The sequence below is a fragment of the Pteropus alecto genome, unplaced genomic scaffold (assembly GCF_000325575.1).
Source record: "Pteropus alecto unplaced genomic scaffold, ASM32557v1 scaffold276, whole genome shotgun sequence".
Classification (NCBI taxonomy): Eukaryota; Metazoa; Chordata; class Mammalia; order Chiroptera; family Pteropodidae; genus Pteropus; species Pteropus alecto.
Genome location: NW_006438074.1, coordinates 5,493,224 through 5,513,363, shown reverse-complemented (window position 1 = coordinate 5,513,363; position 20,140 = coordinate 5,493,224). Strand labels below are relative to the sequence as shown.

At 36.5% G+C, this 20,140-nt stretch overlaps 1 protein-coding gene and 1 pseudogene across 13 annotated transcripts in view; one reads left to right on the top strand and one right to left on the bottom strand.

Annotated features, from left to right (window-relative positions):
* Positions 1 to 20,140, bottom strand: part of RAD51B (RAD51 paralog B) — a 488,946-nt gene that overhangs the window by 423,083 nt on the left and 45,723 nt on the right. The gene's annotated exons all lie outside the window — the stretch shown is intronic.
* LOC112482471 lies at positions 11,321 to 11,436 on the top strand (annotated as a pseudogene).

Below are 20,140 nucleotides of genomic sequence, written 5' to 3'. Positions count from 1 at the left end.
TCACATAAGCCTCCACTTCGAGTTCAGTATGTCTGCTATCACATTACCCAATTCTTCTACTATTCCAAATACTCTGAAGAAGCTTCCCAGAAATCCCTATTTGGATCAGCAAAAACAATTTGGTGTCATCAGCAGATTTCACCATTTCCTTCTGGAGTCCTTAAAACATTACAAGCGAGCTCCCGGTATCAACCTTTGGAGTTCCTATTATCGACCTCTCTCCAGCTTAAGTCAACTCATTCTCTGCTACGTTGTGATTCCCATCATAGGACCAAGAAGTGTTTATTCGCTAAAATCTTAAAATTTGATGAATTTTTTTTAAACTATAAGTTGCGAAATACATTACAAAAGGAAAAGGGAAAATATTCCTGAAGGAAAGGCCAAAAACCAGCACAGAGAAACAACTCCTACTTGAGTAGTCTTATCCAAGCACTGGCACCATCTTACAGTCAACTGATTCTGAAAACTCGACAGAATTTTGACCTTTGCCCTCCAATATTTACTTCTTTTATAATTGTATGAGGAAACTTATTGAGTACATTTGAAAATTCTATATGAATTATAACCGGCAGGTCCAACTACTTTATTAGCTTTTTCCCCCTTTATTATATTTGAAGGGAAAAAAGCAAACAATCCTTTCTCAGAAAGTAAAAAAGCAAACAACTTTCTCCTCAGACTGGTCCATCATCTGAACAAGAGAAATCACTCTTTCTTTTATTCAAGTGCAAATCCGTTTGAAGCTTTCATTCTGTTTTCCCAGCCTGCTCTCTGCAGCTGCATAAAAGATGAGATGTGGGAATGAAAGAAAACGAGATTGGGGCCAAAAACCAATACGGTCCATATGCAAACTCATTCAAAGAGCAGCAAGGCTTCTGTACGCCCTTCCCACTTTTTCCAATTTAGCAGAAACTTAGCCCAAAGGAGGTACTATCCTATACAACAGTTATTAGAACCCCCAACCCCACCCATCCAGACACAGCGCCTGAGGTGTTCTCAGGGTCAACCTTTAGCTCTAAGAGAGGTGGAAGGAGGCAGGATCAACGAAGTGACCTCACAGGTCTCTCTTAAGATGCTTGCAGAGCAAGAGAGTGGCAGAGGCACAGCAGCAGTACACAGAATTTACCTATTTTACCCTATGCAAAATCAAGGCAAAATCTTCCCCCAACAAAACAAGTCTGCTGTAGATTTCAGAAAGTCTGGCAGCCTATTAGCGTACATGTGAGAGTGTCAGGTAACTTTATAATCCCAGCAATCTAAGCAGACCAACAGTGAACCACATAACTGAAAAAAAGTTCACTATCAAAATCAAACTCTGCTGGGATTAGAAGGATATTCTCAAGAGTTTTTACTCGGATGCCATTATAACTCCGTGTTATTTTTAATACTGTTCTTTGGATTTTGCCCCACACAGAATTCCCAAGTCACAGGAGGACTATGAACAATGTCCAGATGTATAAAATGCAAAAATACTTCCCTCCTACTTGTGGATTCCAAGATAAACACCACAAGAAGCACGTGTGACTAAACTCAGAGCTCAGTCCAAATTAAATACTGCATCATGTGCACAGTGTAGGGCTTAAAAAACAAAACTGCACAGATATTCTGCACGGTTCGTAAGCCAGACTTGGGCAAGCACATGACCGTGTTATAAGAAGGAAACATGAATTAGAGAATAAGGGTAAAGGGTGAGAAAAGTCTCAGTCATGACCTTTCCCAGAAAATCGGTGCTATTTTCAGAACACTTGTATAATATGGGATATAGATGAAAGAGGAAATAGTATTTTTCTTTTTTTTTCCCTACTGATAGCCTTCAATTCTAAAACTGCCCAACAAATAGGAAAACCCTACAAAGATTTCAAAATCTCTAGCTAAGCCATGCACAAACATTAAACACACACACACACACACACACACACACACACACACACACGTAATGAATACTTAAATGACTGGCTGGCCAGCCCAGACAGAAACCTTTTGACCTATAAACTGAGTTCTAGACAGAGTACATGGAACCTTAAGAGGCAGGGAAACAGGACATTCAGGTTATGTGAAAAGACTTCAACATTATTTTTATTGTATTTCAAAAAATTAAAGTAAAAAATAGAGAGATGGATAAATAGATAGTAGACAGAGAAATGGTTTGGCTAAGTGAATGAGTTCTTCTTCCGCAACTTACCCTAAGTGAATGAAAGCTTTTAATAAATTAAGGTTGGAAAATGTTTACTGAAATACTTGATTTTTTAAAATTATACAATATTTGATAGATACAAAAGAATATATACATACACACACACATATATATATGTAGGTGATGCAACATGATAAAATATATATCTGTGAACCCATCACTCAATTTATTAATTAGAATATTCCCCATCCCAATGAAGTTAGTTACACATGGGCCCCTCCTGAATCCTACCTTCCTGCCCTGCCCCTTGATGCCCATCGCTATTCTGAATTGTGCATTTATTTTATTCTTGCCTTTTATAAAGAATAGTTTTCATCGTAGCTATTGGAATATTCAAATGTATTTAGTAATCCCCCTTTGTGTATGCTTTCGCATTGGGAAGAAAAAGGTCCTTACCCCAATGTATGAAAAATATCTGCTTGTATGTCTATCTTCCCCCAAATGTAAGTATCCCAAGATCAGGAATTATGTCTTATTTGCTCTATCTTCCCAGTACCTAGCAGAGTGATAGGCACAGGAAATATGTCAAATAATTATTATTCAACTAATTTTTCAAATTGGAGCTCAACTGCCCTAAATGTTTCACACTCAGAGCTGGCCAACAACAGCAATTATTACTCTTTTGATCATTACCTTTCTTCGATGACAGATCTTTCCCTTGGCTCCAGGCCCAAGTTTATCGATTATCTCCCTAGCCTTCAAACCAAAATAAGTCACTGTATCACCTCATCACACATAGATAAAATCATAAGTGGCAGTAAAATTGTCAAATGAGACTATTTCCTCAAGACTCATAGAGTGCCGACCCCTTAGTCTGGGAGAGCACAGTATCACATGGAAGTTTAATTTAATAGTATTTGAGCAATACTTAACCGCAGATGCCAGTAAGACATGGAAGAGTCAATTGTTTTCTAACCAAGGATAGCATCGTCTACAAAGCAAACTATACACAAACTGACTGAGAAGTCCCTGCTATTTGACAGCAAAAAGTTTCACAACCACTCTAAAATATCTTTACATTATGTACTGAACACAAGTCTCTTGGGGGCTATGTTCTAAAGGATAAGCCTACACCCTCAATTATGTCACTATTATGTAATATGCTCATGATTACAAATTTGTCCATCAGCCTGAAAAGGAAAAACTGATAGTTAATCCTGTTACAGATTCAAAATTATATTGTTCTACCTTCCCCCAAAAGTATTAGGGTTAGGTAACCTCTGACTCATCTCTTCATTCTGATCAAAGCACAAGATTAAGACTAAGAGTAAGAAAATCCAAAATGTCTTTCCTGGTGTGGAGAGGAGTCAAGATAGAATGCCTCTCAAGAACTTAAGCCACTCATAAGACATCAATCTAAAGAATCTTTCTTAAGAGACAAATGTGTTGTTATTCCAAAAGGTTTAATAGTTACACTTTAGGAAGCAAAGTTTAGGGAACTGTTCCCATAAATAAGTGTTATTTATAGTCTGGAATAAGTTTTTATATTGTAAAAAATGGAAATGAAAAGAAATTTAAAAGCATACAGCACATGTCAAGCTACTTTAGAAAACCCACATCTTTTCACAGTACAGCTCAGAAGTCTTGATCAAGACTTCTCAATTTTGGTAGGCCATTCCTGGGGAAAATCTTGAGAAGGTGAACATCTTTCTCCGAAGGTTTTTAGTACTCTATTTCAAACTCTTAATGCAAAAAAGAAGCAAAAGTCACTCCTCCGTTACTATAATTTGCCAGACATGTGTATTTCTTAATTTATCTCAGTCGACTTAAAAAATCTCTCTACTTACCACTGAAGATCAAGCCGAAGATGTAGTAAAGGGACTAAGAATGCTCTCAAATAAACTACTTACAGAGACTGGCCAAAAAGATGGGCAAGCGATCACAACCATTTCATTGTGTCACTTTGTGGTCATCAAAGCAGTCCACCTGCTCAATTACTAGAAAGCAAACATCTCCACTCAGACCGTGACAAAGACACACTCCATTTTCTCCACCTACCTCCCCTCCACAAAGGGTTGCTCTCACTACACCTACAGTCAAAGAAAGACAACAGCTTGTAGCCCTGTGATGTTGATCAATTGTGAGGGCATTTCTCTAATGACAAAAGTAGAACTACTGTCATTCCTGATGGAACAAGTTAGTCTGTTTTTGTTTTATTTTTAGCTAGATCTCTAAGAGTATATCTTGCCTGAGCCACAAAAGAAGGAAACAGCTATTCTTTTCTCACAATCCCAACCCCTAGTATTTCTCTACTACTTTGTAACTAGGATAACATAAAGGATGAAGAAGATATGTTATATGCTAGAGGACATTGTTTTACTATTAATAGTTTAGCTCTTTTTTGGCTTCCTATAATTACATTCCCTATTGATTTAGAGAACAGTTTTGAGTATCAATAAAAGACAATCGTCCGCACTGTTTATCCCCTTCATGGCAACCTACCTAATACAACCAAGCACACTCACCGCAATAAATCTAAACCACTTTATATCGTTATGTTGTAAATATTGCATTTATATGTATATACTTGTGCTTTAAAGAAGCAAGAAAGTGAAGACAGAATGGGAGAAAATATTTGAAAATCAAATATTTGATAAAAGACATATACAGAATATATACAATGAGCTTTCACAACTCAATGATAAAAAGACAATGTAATTTAAAATGTGCAAAGAATTTCAATAGACCTTTCTCTAAAGAAGATATACAAATGGTCAATGAGCTCCTGAAAAGATTCTCATCATCATTAGTCATTAGGGAAATACAAATCAAAACCACAGTGAGATACCACTTCATACTCACTGGTGTGGAGAGGAGTCACTACTGGGATGACTATAATTAAAACAAACAAAAGCAAGTATTGACAAGGACATGGAGAAACCGGAACCCTCATTCATTGCTGATGGGATTGTAAAATGGTGAAGCCACTTTGGAAAATAGTCTGGCAGCTCCTCAAAACATTAAGTACAGAGTTAGCATGTGACCCAGCAATTCTACTCCTAGGAATATAACCAAGAGAAATGAAAATATGTGCATACAAAAACTTGTACATGGATGCTCATAGCTGCATTATTTATAATAGCCAAAAGGTGGAAACAAACCAATGTCCATCAGGTGATGAATGGATAAACAAAATGAGGTATATCCATGCAATGGCATATTATTTGGCAATGAAAAGAAATGAAGTACCAATAACATGCTACAATATGGATAAACTTTGAAAACGTTATGCTAAGTGAAATAAGCCAGTCATAAAGACCACATATTGTTTGATTACATCTTTATAACATTTACAGCATAGTCAAATCCATAGAGACAGAAAATAGCAGTTGTCAGGGGCTGGAGGGCGGTAGGAACGCAGAGGGACTGTTATTAGGTATGAAGATTTTTGGGTGGGGTGATGAAAATGTTTTGGAATTAGATATTGGTGACAATCACACAAGTCTGTGAATACACTAAAAAACAAAACACTGAATTATATACTTTAAAAGGGTAAATTGTATGGTATATGAATTATATCTCAATAAAGCTATTTAATAAACATATCTTATTTGAAGGCTTTTTATATGTTCTTTATATAACAGTAAATATTTTGAGAGCTATAATGATACAGCTATTTTCTAGTATGTATTCTTGAATATAAAAACTCTGGCATTCAATAAATGTTGATCTACTGATGCTAACCTCTGATATAGTAGAATTCACTTGCATTGAAATCCCTCTCTTCCCATCTTTTATTCCTCTACTCAATCCTGACTTAGTTCGAATGCTCATCTTTGTAAGACGAAGTAGGCCCTAGAGACTGAAGTTGTCAATAATAGGTGCCATCAATCCCTGTTGTTTTAGAAATAAGAAAACTACAGCTAGTCTATTTATCCAGGGCGAAACAACAGAATTTACATTAAAATTTAAGAGTTATACTTACAGAATTGGCATTATAAAACCATCTCTATCTTATGACTGCTTTATCTTCTAGTTATCTTTGAAAGTGCACTATATCTTACACTTCAAGGCAATTTTCTACACACTCTGATGTGTCAAAGGAAGGCCTTCGGTATATCCAAAAATTAACTCTCTCAGAAAGGATTCTTATACAAACCTATCTCATACCAAGTTCACTATAACTAATAAGATTTATTCATTCTTTCAACCAAAATTTATTGAACACTCACACCTCTCGAACACTGGGATTACATAAATACATTAAATTAGATACAGACTCTACTATGAAAGAATTCATTATTATGGAGAAACATAAAAGGCCTTATAAATAATGGCAGTGGTGTGCTGTAGCTGATGAGGGAGTATGGCACTGTCAGGAAAGTCTTCAAAGTCAGAAGCCTGAATTCTGCAAAGAGCCAGGAAAGCTACAGACCCTAATCAGGAGAGGGCTTACTGAGGCCCCCATGGGATCCTACCACCCATTCAACACATTTAAAGACCTCCCTCCACCCTCACTAATAAGAGAGCCAAGTAATGAATCACATGCTCTGGATTCCTGCATAACTAGCCCTTGAGGAGTTCATTTTTAAATGCTAATAAGAATATATTTTTTTAATTCCAGAAAAGGTTTTTTTCTGATAGAAGAATGAAATAGAGAACATAAAACAAACAAAATTAAAATTTTAAAGTATTCTTTTCCATATTATTTAATATATTCTACAAAGAAGGGGGTCAAGATTTCAAGTTCAAATATTTCAAGCTCCCTTTTCTTATAAACTCTCAGAGGGTAGGGAGAACATCTTGCTCACCATGGTATCCTCAGCCAGATTCCCTGACTCTCATTAAATACATGTCAAATGAATGAATAACCAAAAAATGAACCAGCAACAAGTGGTCATAGGGACCACTCTCCTGAGGTAATTATTGACTGCATTTTACTACTTCTTTCACAATATACCTCTTTCCTTTCTCCTTTTCTCTTTTCTTTCCCTCCTACTTATTTTCTCTCTTTTTATCTTTATCTCTTCCTTTATTCCTTTCTCTCTTATTTTAAGCCTATGTTTTAGGACTGCCACCAGCTGCTCTCACTGGCCATTGTTTTGCTAGGTTGATCTTAGTGGTAGCAATAGAGTGCTCGCATTTTCTAATTATAAAGCGCCACCTAGTGGTCTAAGCTCCCTTTATCCAGAGGTACCAAATAAAACTGGAAAACATGAAAGTTAACTAAGAAACAGCAATCTGTCATTCCAGATTGGTCTTCTGGCAGCATCACATACACTAAACCCATGTCCTTTCATATCCATAACCAAGGTATCCAAAATTGCTGATGCTGACACTCAAAAAAGATTCAGTCATACATATATTTGTTTCTTACCCTAAAGTGAACAAATTGTTACTTCAATTCTGGCAGAACTAGCAAAGGTACAATTCCATTGAAATAGCTCATTTAAATTACACTTTAAGGCACTATGAAATACAAATCTGATTATATTTTCCTCTACTTGCAACGTTTACTGAACTTACCTGATAACCTAACAAGACATTGAGTGACATTTTCTCCTATTGTCCCAGAATCAGTGATGAAGGCCCACAACTGAGAGCAAGAAGCAGTAAATGCCAACATCTGAGGGAAAACACCGAAAATTATGTCTAGATATTCCCCCCAAGTTTTGCTAAGAAGTAACAAAACTGGCTGGTGCATTCAACCAACCCTCCCAAAGGACAGAACTAAAGCAAGGCAAGGGAGAACCTGGAAGTCTGGCCTCATGAAGGTAGCATCATTAAGTGAGCACTTCAAGCGAGTTGGTCATATGGATTAGAAGGTGAAGATTTCTGCAAGAAGGAGAGACTGGCAACTTGGTCCCAAGTTGGCTGCTTGATGAGCTGCAGAACCTGTAAGGACCTGAACATAGAGATATATGTAGCTAACTGGAGATTTCTGGTTAGAGTAGTCCATGTCCACAGCCCAAATCCCAAAGAAGTACCGCAGAGTAAGTTTATTGCTTACCTGGTAGGAAGAGGACTGGGGCCCTTGGAGAGCACATAAGAGGGCCTTATCAGTTCCAGTGCTCCCAAGTGCAAAAACATGAAATAAAAGAAGGATAAGGAATAGGGGTACCCAGGAGTACACCCACCCTATGAAGAATGGATCAGTGGGGAAAGCCATGGCTACCCTTTTCTCTGGGGGTCCTCACTGACAGAAGGGGTCTTGGCGAAGTTGGACATTGCCTTGAAGAAAAACTCATCTACACTAAGACCATCATATTGGTGGAAGCCACCAATATCTGGCAGAACCAGAAGATTCAGAACATTGCCCTCCACTAACCACTCTGAAGACCTCTAATTCCCCTACTCCCATACTCTGTTACCAATATAGAGAATCTGGATCTCGAAAAGGGAGAAGGGACACAGTATTTCTGAGCTAGACCATAAGCGGCCTAAGTCACAGCTTTAGCCTGCACTGGGAGGATATGCTTCCCAAAAATTTATGCTGGCCTGGACTGTTTTAATAACAAAACATTTATACATACACATACATGTACACGCGCACACATGCACACACACACACACACACACACGATAAGTTGCTTGAAATCTCAAATAGACTAGAAAAATTTTGAAACAAGACTTGCTTATATCCTAATGAATTGGATTTGCTCAATAAATTGATTACCATAAAAACTACTGAGGCACTTGTTAAAAACAGACTCTCAGTCCTCCTCTGAGGATTCTGATTTTCTCAGCCTGGGGTGAAGTTTAGGAATTTGGTATTTGTTTTAACTTTCTAACTGATTCTTATAATCACACGAATGTGAGAAACACAGTTTAGCAGGAACTCATTAAACTGCGTATAGCATGCCTGCCCTATGAGATGGCTCTCACATTTCCCTAGTCCTTTCTCTGACTCTGTGCTATGAACAAAAAAAATGTTTGCCATTTCCACAAACAGTATTACAGCTCCATGCTTGTCTTCTGAATACATACTCTCCTTAAGATGACCTTCTCTCTTTATTCATTTGGTAAATATCTATAGCACTTTCAACCTTCTATTTTATTACAGTTACTTGTTTATGTGTCAAATTTCTTCTTTTAAACTAAGAATTATTAGAGGGCAGGAATCATTGTCCTGACTTGTCCTGTTCGCCCAGGACTAAACAAAGAGCCTGATGTGTGGCTGACATATCATTGTTTGTTGAGTGGATTAGCTAATGTTTTAAGACTCTTGGATGACCATATATTACAAGGACTTATTAACTACAATAAAATCTTACTCAGTATTAATAATAATCTTCATTTAGATTATCTTTGTCTCCCCTTGCAGTTAATATACTCACACTATTTATCTGTATATATATTAACTGACCAAATAATAAATTAGATCAGGCATAAACATAATTCCATTTTTATGCAAGAGAAATACTGATGTGACATAAGATGGCTACATTTTATATTACAGACAAAGTATACAAAAGAAAAATGCAAGGTTTAAGACCAAATAGTTTTATAATTAGGCAGAATTCTTTAAGAAGTAATGTTTGAATTTGGTTTCAATCTCCAATTATATAACTTTATAGTGAAGAATTCCATAAGAAAAAACAATCCATTATTTTATTGGGAGAACATTACTTTATTGGCATAAGTCAGCAGGGTATAAGTCATCTTGGGAGGGTAAAATAAATTATTATACAGGAAATGTAGTTGCTTTCTGTACCTAAAATTAACAACTGAAAGTTTTTCCCCTTGCACTACTGCACAATCATTTTAAAAACAAGGTGTTCTTATAAACATGAGTGTCATACGTACAAAAAAACAAACAGATAAATGCTAATTCTTTCAACTAAAAATGAACAATTGTTTTCCCCTGCCCATCCTCTGAAAAAGAAAAAAAAAAAGTTTTATTTTCTAGTGTGGCAGGGACTACACTTCAGCTAAGCCAAGTTAGCCCTAAGCTGTTGATTTGCCAGTTCAGCTACAAATGCTCAAATAGCTAAATACTAAGCCTCCATTGCAACTATGGGTGGTCTAGGGGCAGAGCACTAAACTTTACAAATCTTGACAGATACTGTAATTGCCTGTTTACTTGTGTGTATCCCCTACTGCAGCGTAAGCTCCTTTAGGTTAGTTTATTCCTTGGCTCTCTGAAAAAACTATGAAACTCTCAGAATGGTCAAACACATCATGTCTCAGTTCAATTTGCTTCTTGGAGACCTCTTTCCTGGATCTTACCTCCTCCTGATTCAATCTGTACTGATCATCTCTAGACCTCCTATCAGCTGTCAACCTGGACATCCTTTCACCACCATCTTAGGAATTTCCTTTAGCTCTCTCCAGCATTATGCCCCCTGTTTTTCTGGATTTCATGTCTTCTTTTTTCTTTCATGTCTCTTTCATGTCTTACCTCTCTTTCTGATCACTCAGTAGCTTCCAAAGGAAGGACATATAGGAGATAAGTTTTTTAAGAACTTGCATGTTGGAAAATATCTTTATTCTATCCTTATAATTGATTATTTGACTGGACATAGAAATCTATGCTTGTAATAATTTTCTCTCGGAACTTTGAAGGCATTGCTCCATTGTCTACTAGCTTCCAGTGTTACTTTCAAAAAGTCTAGCACTCTGCTAATTCTGTTCTTTTCTTTGTGACTTATTTTTACTCTTTGATGCTATGAAATGTCCTGGTAATATGTCTTTTTTTATTCTATTCACAGTGGTTAGCATTTTCAATTTAGAAACTCATTTCCTTCAGTTCTGAAAATTTTTCTTATAGTTTCGTTAATAATTTCTTCTCTTCCATTTTCTTTGGTCTGTTTCTCTGAAAGTCCTATTAGAAAAGCCTCAGACCTCCTACATGGATTCTCTAATATTTTTATTATTTCTCTAATATTTTTGCAACTTTTCGACTTTTATTTTCTGGAAGATTTTCTCAATATTTCAATATATTCTTTTTTAAAGCTCTCCTATTATATTTTGAGCTCTTTTCCTCTGAATATCTCTTTTGCAACCTGTTATTCTTCCTTCATACAGCAGTATGTTCTCTGGTCTCACAGAGATAATTGCCAGGTACTACACTAAGTGATTTACCTTCACCATATTTAATCATCCAAACCAACCTGTAGTGTAGCGGTTAGCATGTCTGCTTTACACGCAGAGGTCCTGGGTCACGCCCCAGTGGATTCCTGGTCCATGGTCTACGGCCATGCCACCCTGAACAAGCCCAATGTCTGATCTCGGAAGATAAGCAGGGTCGGGCCTGGTTAGTACTAGGATGGAAGACCACCTAGGAAGACCAGGTGCTGTAGGCATAAATAATAATTTAAATTAAAAAAAAAAAACAAAAAAACCTATAAGTAGATGTCATTATTCCTATGTAGATGCCTAACAGACATCTCAAACTCAGTATAAACAGAACCAAACTCCTGATCTTCCCCAAAAAACTTGTTCTACCCCCAGTCTTTCTCCTGTCAGTTAATAATAATTCCATCCATTCTCAAGCTAAAAGCCTAGGCTCCTCTTTTTGTTTCTCGCAACATATCCAAACCATCAGAAAATCCCGTTGGCTGAACCTCCCACATGTATACAGAATTCAACCACTCCTCACCATCTTCGGTGCTACAACTTTGATGAAGTCACCTAGGTTACTATGAAAGCCTAACAATTCTCTCCTCTTATGTTTGTAACCCCTTACAGTCTATCCTCAAGACTGCAACCAGAGTGAGCCTTTGAAAACATTATTCAGGTCTTTGTTCAAATTTCACCTTCTCAATAATGCCAACCCCAACTACCCTAATTCTACACCAGCTCTCCTCCCTACTCCATATCTCCCTGACCCTGCTCTATTTTTGCTTTTCTTACAGCGATTTCTATCTTTAACATACAATTTCCATTTATTGCTTTCCCCCTAAATGCAAGCTGCACAAAGGAAGAGATCTTCATTGTTTTCTTCACTGATGTATCCCCAACACCTAGAAGAGTAACTAATATTAAATATTTGTGGAATAAATGAATGAATATTATTTTATATATGAGAGAAGTGAGATTAACTTGTCTAAGGACCCACATCCAAAACATAAAAAACCTGGTGAGAACCTATGTTGGCCTGGGGCCGAGTCCACGTGCTTAAATTAGACTGCCATTTATCCATATCTGTGATCAAAATGAGGTGAATAACCCACAGACTTCTAACATTTTTTTTGGAGGGGCACGGTTTCTTATATTTCTAATACAGAAAAAAAAAGAAAACACATTCCTTTGTATAAATTCAGAAGGAAAGTGTTTATGCCAATCTGAGAGGCTACAGAATGTGATGGCATTTAACTCAACACAAAAGCCAGCCGATTAAGCAAAACTGGAAATTTCTTTGAGCCCTTCAACTACCAAGACGGGAACAAGATGGTCAGAGAAACTTCTAAGTAAGAATATCTGACCCCATTAGGATGTATACTGTTTCCTCCCACTCTTACGTAGCAAGGCATGCCTTTGAGGTACGTGATATATGACTTTATCCATGATTTTCCAATCTTTCTTCCAAAGATTTACTTTAAACACATGCTATTTTGTATTTAACAGGACTATTGAAAACTTTTTGGCTAGTCCCTCTATTTCTATTCAAATGTTTAAATTACATATTCTCCTTAAATAAGAGCTAGGGAGAAAAAGGCTTCAGGCTCCAAAAGGAAATATTACTTTCTTTTGTATTGGCAAGCTTAGAAAGTAAGGATAGAGACTTTTTATTTGTTGTAACTTTAGACAATACTAACAAAGAGAATCAAACTCCTGTGGTACTAGTATGTAATTTGATAAATATTCTATGTGTTATGTAAGAATGACAAATTCTACCCCCTACAGTCAAGAGGAAAACTGGGATGAGTTTTATGTGTCTTTGGCAGCAGGTCTGGTAAGCAGGATTTAGCCTTGCTGCAGAAAAACAGGACTCTTGTGCTTATTGTCCTTCACACTCCCTACTTACTTGACGTCATTTCCCTCCAGCAAGGATGATAGAAGCCCATAAAGCTAAAGGAATCAATTCTGGAAAAAATAGTAAATTATTGCCAAAGTAGAGGAGAAAGCAAGCAGTAAGAAGTCTATTCCCAAAGAATTCATTCAGGCCTTCTCCTTTCTCCAAAGTACCATCATTGTTTTTATTCACTATTAAAATCAAGTCTACCCAATAAACCTTACTTAGGTATTGCAGCAAAAAGTTGCTAGTTTTGTCTGACTGGCATTTAATGCCCCCCTTCTTCTGGTAAATATATCCCATTTCTTTTGGAAAACAACCATTCCACATTTTCAGTCCATATGTTTTGGGAAGGGCTGCATCCCTAAAAATAGGGGTAGAGTGTGCCATCCAGGTCCAGTAGGAGCAACAAATCCCCCCAACCACAGTGGGCATATGACAGGCTTGTCCAATCAGAACAAACCCCAAAGACATGTACTGGAGCTAAAAAGAAGAGATAACATAGGTCTAAAGCTGTTTTGCCAAAAGTGGACCCTGAGAATAATGGTAACACAGAAGAAATTAGAACAAAAAGATCAAGAAAAAGAAAACTAAGTCCTAATAGAATCATGTGAGCCATCTGGATTAAATCTCACCTGAAGTTACACTAGTAAGGGAAATACATATATGTGTGTGTGTGTGCATGTCCGTATGATATATATATGTATGTATATATGTACAATACACACATATATATACACGCATTCTAATATAAGGAATTCACCACTAATTCTAATATAAGGCATTCAACAAACATTTATTATTGCTGTAGGAAGCACTGCAAATCATACTTGAGTCCTGGAAAAACTAGAAGTTCAGAAATGAGACAAAGATCAATTTTTAGGGTTAAAACTGTATTGGTAACTATTTTATTCACTCAAGCTGCTAGCAAAGTCTAAGAAGATGATAGAGGCAGAGTGGATACAATATTTCTAGAATTAGTTCTACAAGCTTATTCCACAGACGTTCAGTCTTAGATTAACCAAGTGGATAATGAAATGTAGTATCATTAAAAATAGTACCCTCTTGGGGGTGGCTCCATAGTGTAGTGGTTAGCACGTCTGCTTTGCACGCAGAAGGTCCTGGATTCGCGCCCAAGGTGGAGCCACAGACCATATCCTGGGTGCGCCAGGCCCTGCAGGTGTGTCAGGCCCCCCGTGCACCCCACGAGCATGTGGGAGGGGACGCTCTGCCTTCAGATATCCAGCTCTTAAGGAGAAACAGCAACATCCATGGGTCAGGGGTGGAAGTAGGGGGAAGGGACAGAATTAAAGAGAGGAAAAAAAATAGCATCCTCTTTCCCATTGAATTTTTCTGATCATTCCAATGCCTTTTCTTTTCTTATTTGCTTCCTACTTCTGTCCATTTTGACTCCATTTCCTCCCTCTATTAAACACCAAGACCTTACCAGCACTGAGTTAGAATATCATATAACTTCTGATAGGATACAGTGAAATATATTACTCATATATTATACTACGAACCCCTTTACACTCTTAAAAATTACTGAGGTTCTCAAAGAGCTTTTTTATATGTGAGTTACATTCATTGATACTTATGTCGACATAACAAACATCCAAATCTATAGAGAAATGTTAGGCATTTATTTGAGCCAAACTGATGACATGCTAGGAAGCAACATTTCAAATGCTCTAGAAAATGACAGTTTTGCAGATTATTTATACATTTGGAATTGAGGAGGGAAAGTGAGGAAGATTACATGAATGTGGGAGAAAGCAAGGCAGGGAAATCTTTATGATTGGATTACAGGATAGTTAAGATTATCTTGAGGGTGGCTATGCTTCAGAGAGGTCTGAAAAAGAAGCATTTCAAAGGTGTGTTAACCTCGATGCACAAGAACAATGGACAGGGTCCACTTAAGGCAAAGATAAACTGTTTTTATAGGCCTTGGACATGATTCCCAACCATGACCTGCCCAGTTAGGAGTTTATGATCAGGTCACCCTGTGAGGTTACTTTTGGTCAGATATATTACAGAGCCCCTTTTTGATCCGCATTTGTCATATTAGAAATTAAAACTAATTAAGTATTTCAATACTTATCTATTCATTTAAGGTAACAATAATAAGCTCATTGTATTTTAACTCAAACAACACATTTTTATAAATAATAACTACATTTTCAAAAAAAATTCTGAAAAGAATGGCACTGTTTTATATGTCTGCAAACTCCAATACAAGACAGTTAGATGCTCAGATCTACTTCTTCAATCTGTTGCAATGTATACTTTTGGTTGACTTATCTGAAAATAATTTGGCCTCAAACAGATATGAGGTTGAAAAAAAAAAAGTGTTTCAATGGCTTTTTCAGATAACTATAGATATTCATCCTCGAATGTATACCAAAATTCAATGGTCATTTTTTAAAGGTAAGTTGCAACCTGGACTCTGAATTTATCAATGAATTTTTTGTGCTCGATTACATTAAAATCTTCCCAATATTAATGAATTCCAAACACCATCAATCTCATCAGACAAGTCTTTAAGTGTTAGGAAGTTTTCTGCATTTTTATTTTGGGGAAATTTTCTGCCAAATAGAAAAGTCTGTATAACCATAGTTTGTCTACCAGTCATTTTATTTTCAAATAAAAATGGTGTTCCATAAAAAAACAGCTAATTTAGCTCACAATTCAAACAACTGCAACAGTGCTGCTCCCTGAAATAACCATCGTAATTCAGAACACACAAGTGCCTTATGAGTATTTACCATATCATTAGAGTAAAAACAAAACATGTACTCAAGGGGCAAGATTCAATGAAATTAATCATGTTTACTGATTCATTAGGAACATTCTTAAGCAAAACTAGATTTTTTTTCAAAAGTGTGTGGCAGTGAAAAATACACTGAGCATTAATATAGTTTGGTAACATTGCCTTAATTTGTATCGGGCACTACAAATTTAACATTGTTTTTTTCATGATCAGTGCAAATGTCAACACAGTAAAAAAGGCAAATAACATCTTAGTATAACTACGAAAATAGTTATGACTTTGCATACTCCCAGGGACTCCCCCGACTACCCAGGAGGCCCCAGGTCAAATTTTGAGGACTACCCTACATAAGTGGTTCTCAGCTTTGATGTGCATGAGAATCACCTGTGACTTTGAACTAATGAATCTATCTTTGTACGTTGACAAAGCACCATTAGATGAATCTTAGGTGCACCAAAGATTGATAACTACTGACCTAGATGGTAAAGTGATAGATAAAACTAGGATTATAGCAGTGGGAATGGACAGTGAGAGATAGTAAGAAACTCGATTAAGAACTAAAAAGCTTTACAGATTGATGAAATGTAAGAATGTGAAGAAAATTAAAACATCAAAGGTTTTGAGTCTTGATTACTGAAAATAAAAATGATGATACCATTAAGAGAATGAGAGAAGTCAGGAGGAGCCTATTCAGGAACTAGAGAAATAGGAAGAAAGATTAATTATTTTTTCCCGATCTTCCTGGTCAGAATTAATTTCCTCTTCCTCTATGCTCTCATGAAATGCTGTTTGGTTCTCTATTTTTTAATTTTACTTCATCTCACATTATATTATAGTAAGCTGTTTACAAGTCAGTTTCCCAATCAGCAGAAACTAAACTCCTTGAGGGCCTAACTGTGCCTGGGAGCACCAGTCCTGGGCTCTAACTATACAATCCTGGGAGTATTACTTACTCTCTATCCTCAATTTTATCATGTCTAAAATGAGGATTAAATGACCTACTTTTTAGTACCCGAGATAAATTTTCATAGTAACTAGCATAATACCTAGCACATAGTAAAAACTCAACAAATAACAATAATAAAATCAATCAGCATAGTTGCATTTCCCTTAAGTACTCCTTTCAGAGATAATACCTTTCTGAGTGAATACAGACCTTAGGTAATTCTCAGTGTAAAGTATACCACAAACACAATTCATTCTCAATTAATGATAGAAATGATCATCTAATTTGTGAATTGAATCATCCAATTTATCCTGCCACAGGCTCACAAAGGCCTTTAGAAAATGAGCAAATAAGAATTTTATAGTATGTTTTGCTTTTTTTGGAATGTTGAGCCTAACTCTGCATAAAAACTGGGGAAGAAATTCTCAAATAAAGTTCCTAGATTGCTACTAGATTTAATTTGCTCGTGTTATCTTTAACCTTCCTATATGCATATCATTTACAATTTACAACAGGGGAATGAAATTCTCTTCTCTATTCATGTGACTGAAACACATATCTGGTCTACAAGACAGCAGCATCCAAGAGTCACTCCCCAGAGGTTAATGGTACTGAAACAGATGTACAACACCAAACTCTATCTAGTTGAAGTAGGAATGGAGCCGAGAAGAGAATGGGAAGGAGTAATCCTAAGGGAGGTAAGATGCAACTCCCAAAGCTGGCTTTCAGCCAGCACTGCTACACTCACATCTCCTGACTTGCCAAAATCAACATTAGGGTCTTTCTGACCACAAGTAGTAAGGACTATAGTTTTGGGTTTCATCTAAAAATAACTATAAAGCAACCAAAAAAAAAAAACAACCATCAGTCAAAGGATGATGAGAATTTTTTAAACTCTATCATGATCCAATAAATGCTGTTTCTATTACCATCAAAATGGTGCCCCTCCCCCTCCACCACCAATTTAGCATGCTTGGAGGAAGTTATAACTCCTTAGGGAAAAAACTCTAGGATGTCATATCAGAACGCTTTCATTTGTAAGTAAATAAAAACCAATTCAAAGTGGCTTAAAATAGCACTTCTTCAGCTTTTGTGTATATATAAATCATCTGAGGATCCTATTAAAAAGGAGACTCTGATTCAGTAGAACTAGGGTTGGGCCAGAAATTCTTCATTTCCAACAAGCTCACAGGTGATGCTGGTGCTGCCAGTCCATGGACCACAATTTCAATACCAAAGACTTAAACCACAAGGAAATATATAGATTAACATATCTGGAAACTCAGAGATGGACTGTTCATAAATTTCACCAAGGACCCATAGCTTTTCTATCTCTCTGCTCTACCATCCAAAATGTCAGCTTCATCCTAAGGTTGGCTCCACCTTCTTGAATAAAGTATGGTTGATAACAGTAGTCAGGGCTACATGCTTCCTTGATCATGTCCTGCAGAAGATACAAAGTGGCTTCCCATGGATCTCTTATAAGAACAAGGAAGAACATTCCCAGAAACTTAAAAGACCTTCCTTGTATCCCATTTGCCTGAATTAGATCATGTGCTCATCCCTGGACCACTGACTGGCAAGGGAAAGTGGATAACCCTCAGACTAACCAGGCCTACCCCTGAACTGAAGGTGGGATCAGCTTTCCTGATGCTCATTGGTTACACAGAAGTAGAGGGATCCTGAGAAAAATCATCTGTCCATTAGGACCGGAGAAAGAGAAACTGATGCTTAGTAGACTATATAGACAACATCCAATATAGATAATATTTTCCTCCCTCATCCCAGCAATGCTATCATTTGGTTCTCAATCCACTGCATCAGTTTTTTCCATTTAAGAAATCCCATTATATTGGGACATATTTAAAATCTTTACTGTGTTCTGTAAGATGGCTTTCTAAGCTCCTTCACCTATTAGCATTTATATTAGAATATAACTATACAAATAATTTCAAAATATTTTTATCAATCTAAAACAACAAAAAAGCTAATTATTTCAGAACATATAAAATTATAGCATAATAAGAATAATAATGGCAACAGGATATGTAATAGGCTAGCAGTAAAGTAAGAAATAATTCATATTCTGGAATATATTAATGAATAAATGAATGAATTAGGAAATGTGGGCTTTGGTCTTGAATCTATCAATCTTTTCAGAGAAGTAAAACTTCCTCCTAGGGTGAAATTTATGGTACATAAATTATACCTCAATAAAGCTATTTTTTTAAAAAAAGTACTTCCCTCTAATAATATAGAGCAACAACTTGTGGAGAAAACTTAGCCACATATGTCACAAATGCCAAACATTTACTATTTAGTTTAAACAAAAATCAGGGTCACATAAACTACATCAGAGATTTCTGAGAGCAATACCAAAAACATGGGCTGTGTGACCTAATCCTTAATGTTGCTCTATTTCACAGAACTCTGAGATTCAGGAAATGTCATGTTCTCTGTAAGAAACACTCTTTGCTAGAAACCAGAAAGCGAAGACTTGAGTCAACTATATGGGCCCAAAGTTTGCACAACAGTTGCTCCTAGGAAAAAACTTGGCAAACATCTCAGTCATAATTCACTAACAGATGAGACATTTTTTGTTTAAACTGGTAATCCTAAAGGAATGTGATCACTTTACAGGTAGGGCTCACTATTTCATAAAAGATTCTTTCATTAGGCACTTTTCTTGTAAAGTAAGAACTGTTATTTCAAAATCTGGTCTACAATGTACAATATAAATTGGTATACAAGGCTATCTTCAGATATAGATCTATGCTTTTCAACTTGAATTCTAATTGGTACTTAATTCAAGTCGCTGCACAAATCTGGCATTACAGAAATCTAGTGAAATGTAAAAATTTTAAGGGCATTATTATTCACAATAGCCAAGATATAGAATCAAACTAAGTGTCTGTCAACCGATGAATGGACACACACACACACACACACATTATTCAGCCATAAGAAAGAAGAAAATTCTGTCATTTATGACAACGTGGATGAACCTGGAGGATGGTATGCTAAGTGAAAGAAGTCAAACGGAGAAAGACAATGGTCTCACTTATATGTGGAATCTTTTTTAAAAAGTCAAACTCATAGAAACAAAATTGGTGGTTAGCGGGAATGGGGTAGGCAAAATCAGGAAGTGTTGGTCAAAGAGTACAAGCCTTTAGAAGTCCTAAAAAAAACACTACACTTTTTCTGCTTTCATGTACTTGCTCATACCATTTGTAATATTTAAATTGTTTCCCTCATTTTACCTATCTTTCTCAAGTTCTACCTCTTCCTTTATGTCAGCCCTAAGAAGCCTCCAGGTGATTCCTATGCATGCTCAAA